The following is a 4,881-nucleotide window of genomic DNA, read 5'->3' as shown; positions in this document are numbered from 1 at the left end:
TCAACACTCATCCTTTGTCGTCCTCATATTTCAACTATCATACTGCAGCGCCGAAGATAGTTCTGTGTCAGCTCTACCCTCCTGTCTCCCCCTCTATTAGTCAGCAGAGTTTGCTAACTGATACACATGACGAGTCAGTAGGAGGGCATATAAATTAAAGCACCGCAAGCGAAGCTGAGACTGTTGCCTCTCAGTGTGAGACTTCTGAGCAGGAGAGAGAGAATAACATTGGCTGAGGCATTTAAGTCAGACCTAACACCCCTACTAAAAGTAGAATCCAATATTTGTAAATGTTGTTAAAAATAATTACTTCTGCGAGAAAGACAGAGGCATGTCAGACTTTTCAATTGATATTAGTTTATTCCCAACCACAGCGACGCGTCAGATACGTACAGTAGAAAAATAAATGGTGCATAACATTTGTTCAGTCAAAACCTAACGCCGAGATGGAATACATCAATTTGATGTGATGCAGAGTTGACATAACAAATAAAAAACATTTGTGCATATTTGTTATTATCCATCATTGTTTCTACTCTACCATGACATCCCCTTTGCCATTACATACCCTGATAGGAGTGTTTTAACCCCAGTCATTACAACGAATGAATCTGAGCAAGGCAGTTAACCCACTGTTCCCCGGGCGCCGAAGACGTGGATGTCGATTAAGGCAGTCCTCCGCACCTCTCTGATTCAGAGGGGTTGGGTTAAATGCATTCAGTTGTACAACTGACTAGGTATCCCCCTTTCCCATATCAGGACCCCTAATGTCGTCTGGGGTTTTGATGTGTCTGCTGTTTGTCATCCTTCAACATGTGACACTCCATCTGTGTGACAATTCAGGGGGCATCTGTCTGCCCATCGTCCCAGTGAGGAACCTAATGATATTTCACCAGACTGTAGTTCAAAGCAGCTGTTCCACCAGGATATCAGATACAACAATGTGTTTACAACTGACTCCAGAAAGGAATTGTCCAAGGTGCTGAACAGCATACAGATAACAAGGTGCACTTCATCAGCAGGACTATTGACGAAGCAAAAATGTACATTCATGTTTCATCACGTTTTGTACTATGATACCTAGCTCAAATGAAATCTCTGAAATATTTGGTCAAACAAAATGTCTACATATTTCTAGCTATGCCATCACTGCCCAGATATAACATTTCACATTCAGATGGATGTAAAGGCTAGATGTGAGGAGCTTAGTCCGTACTGGCAGTCTGTCTTGTGAAGGCTTGCCCCCCCCCTTCTCTTTCTCTCCCTCTCTCTTTCTCTCCCACCCTAGCTTTCTCTCTGATGGTTTTGAAAGATAAACTAAATTGGATTCCATTTGAAGGCAGCAGCACAGTGTCCTCACATGAAATATAAATCTATATCCTTTAAAAGAGTCTAAGCCCCGTCTAAGCCAGGGCGGGGGGTACGGACAGACATGAAAATAGCGGTGCAGCGACGCTCCCCATCCAACCTCACAGAGCTTGAGAGGACCTGCAGAGAAGAATGGGAGAAACTCCCCAAATACAGGTGTGCCAAGCTTGTAGCATCATACCCAAGAAGACTTGAGGCTGTAATCGCTGCCAAAGGTGCTTCAACAAAGTACTGAGTAAAGGGTCTGAATATTTATGTAAATATGATATTTCAGTAAAATAAAACATTTACATTTGCAAACATTTCTCAAATCCATTATAGAATAAGGCTGTAACGTAACTGTGGAAAAAGTAAAGGGGTTGAATACTTTCCAAATGCACTGAACTTCCAGATTTAAGAAAAAAAAAAACTGGTACCGGGGGACCTTCAGACGAGTCTTGTGAGGCCTGTGGGCGTCTTAAAGTAAAAAAACGACATGTACGTGAGAGTCCCACCTTTATACAGAAGGGTCATATTAGTGTGTAGCCCAAACGCCACAAACAGAGGTGGGCAGATCGGCTGTACCAACTTCAGACGAGCCCCAAGTCTCTCGCTCTCTCTCTCTCTATGCCGTAGATCAAACTCCCTCAGCTGGTGTTTCTAAATTAAATCCATCATGGTATTGATTAACCATCATTCGAAATGTCTCAAACTGCCAAAGATACAAGAGCTACTGCAGTTTTTTAGATACACATCAAATTCAATTGCAGGCTAGCCCTTTGCTGTGTAATGTATCAATGTTAAATCACAACATAAAGTAAGTAAATGTTTTCATGGCTGCTGTAGAAAGGGTAGTTTTCCTTTGTAATATCCATCTCTTGCAGAGAGAGAGAGAACAACCCAGCTGTGTGGCAGTAAGCAGTGTATTGTAGCAGATAGCCGGAGCCCTCTCTCCATCTAAATGTTAATGTCATACAATCCTCCCAGAAACACAGCAGCTAATGAGCAGGCCCACTGAATACAGTCAAGCCAAAGTAGGAATAATGACAATGTAGGAAGCACAAAGACGAAGGTGGGCTTTGTTGACCCACAACCAGCAGTGTAAAGTAAAAATACTTTGAAAGTACAACTTAAGTCGTTTTTTGGGGTATGTGTACTTCACTCTACTATTTATATTTGTGACAACTTTTACTTTACTACACTCCTAAAGAAAATGATGTACTCTTTACTCCATATATTTTCCCTGCCAACAAAAAATGCTTCCATACATTTTGAATGCTTAGCAGGACAAGAAAATGGTCCAATTCACGCACTTATCAAGAGAACATCCCTGGTCTTCCCTACTACCTCTGATCTGGTGGACTCACTAAACACAAATGCTTCATTTGTAAATTATGTCTGAGTGTTGGAGTGTGCCCCCGCCTACAAATGGTGCAGTCTGGTTTGCTTTATGAAAGGAATTTGAAATGATTCATACTGTTACATTTACTTTTGATACTTAAGTATATTTAAAACTAAATACTTTCAGACTTTTACTCAAGTAGTATTTTACTGGGTGACTCACTTTTATGAGTCATTCTCTATTAAGGTATCTTTACTTTTACTCAAGTATGACAATTGGGTAATTTTTCCACCACTGCAGCAATGTACAGGACGACTGGAAATAGGTTTGGCAAGGTCACACACACACACACACAACCTCACTATGCCCACCTACATACAATGTAATAGCCTAGCATACTACATACTGTAGACCTACAAATTCCCAAGGACAAATAGAAGCAGACATGCTAACTACTATGAGAAACAAGAGTATCTAGATACTTTTGAGACTAAATGTATGCGGAAGCTAAAGTTTTTCTCACACTTGTCACAAAGCTGCCGTCACTACTAATGATAAATGAGGCCTCTAGGCTACAGCCCCCCAGTTACTTTACAAAAGAAAGAATCGAACTGAGATGAGAGTAATATGGATTGTTGATCTGCATGCTTTTAGTTCCACGCTTTGCTCAATTTGAAGGTGTTTTGAAGGCACAGGAGAATTCTCCTTGCCTCCCTCTTGGGGTGTTAATAAGCTTTCCTTTAGTGCCACCCATGATTTATACAGGCGTGAATGGGGCTTTCTCTAGGGGTTTCAAGGTTTTTCTTTGTTGCCAATTTTTCTTTTTCCAAAAAGGTGGCTCCATTCAGCCTCTGAAAGTCTGTGTAATTGGGTTTAGTTCATTTAAATGCAAATGTCATGGGATCTGGAAATGACATGCAGATATCACCTCATTGATTCTGAGAGACACCAGCTCGCCATTGACATAATGTCTACAGATTTGAATCAGGGCTCCTTAAAGCTCGGATAACTCAACAGAAGCATTCGTTCCGCCTACATGACACGGATATACCTGCCGATAAAACCAGCAAATAATATAATGTGCTAGGGTTGTGACGCGGTCAAAAATCATGCCAGTCTTCATCCATAACTGACGGTTATACAGTACTTGTGTCAGCCCTATAATGTAGTGTAGTTAACAACATGTTAAATGAGTGGTTCACTAAAAGGCATGTTATAGAAGGGTACAAACACATTTTTGGCGATTTCACTTGTTTTTGAGAAACGTACCCCAGCCGCAATAGACTTCCTCGTTGCTCCTTGTGCATTGTGGGGGCGATGAAAAACAAGAACAAACGCAACAAAAACGTTATTTTAGAAACAGACACTTTATGGTGATGCAGGTCTTTAGACGTTGTACACATGAAATTGTGTCATTCAGAACTTTATCCGCATGTTATATATTATTTTTTAATTCTGTTGCAACTCAAGCAATAACTCTCCCGTCCACTCTAGCAGCAGGCTACACGGAGAATGACCCAGCTGGGTAGGGGAAACAGTTCAAGTCACACAAAGTAGAATATAGCCTCGGGGATAAGGTTCAGAAGGAAACAATGTCATGTGTACAACATCTAAAGACCTACATCGATATACTGACAGTGTGTCTTGTTTCTAAAAGGACGTACAGTATTTGGGTGTTTTTGTTCATGTTTTTTTTTTTGCACACCCCCACACTGCACAATGAGCGATGAGGAAGTCTAACCCGGCGGCTAGGGTAAGTTTCTCAAAAAACAAGTGATCATTTCTACTGTATTACACAATTTCTACACCCTTCTCCTGTATAACACGCCATTTACATCAAAAATAGAAATGCACTTCAGAAATAATGAACTCTAACTCTAACTTTAAGATTATATCTAGTAAGGGTTTCAAATTCGTATAATACATAGCCTACGTACATAGACGCTCGTCTATAGTGTCACTCCACACAGTGTGTGACTCTATCGACAGCTGTATGGCATACCCTCGTTGCTCTAAAGTTTAAAACGTGGCCCTTAAAATTAAAGTAAATGTCTCAGCATGCATTCAGCACACTCAGCAAAGCCTATATGACCCAATGCCCTCCTGGTATATGAAGACTGTCAGACATCCACATCTCTCATAGCTGAAAACCATTTCATCTGGGTCATCCACCAGGTCACTGACGAGACAGA

The sequence above is a fragment of the Salvelinus namaycush genome, chromosome 1 (genome assembly GCF_016432855.1).
Source record: "Salvelinus namaycush isolate Seneca chromosome 1, SaNama_1.0, whole genome shotgun sequence".
In the NCBI taxonomy this organism is placed as follows: Eukaryota; Metazoa; Chordata; class Actinopteri; order Salmoniformes; family Salmonidae; genus Salvelinus; species Salvelinus namaycush.
Note: the sequence above shows the minus strand (reverse complement) of the source record.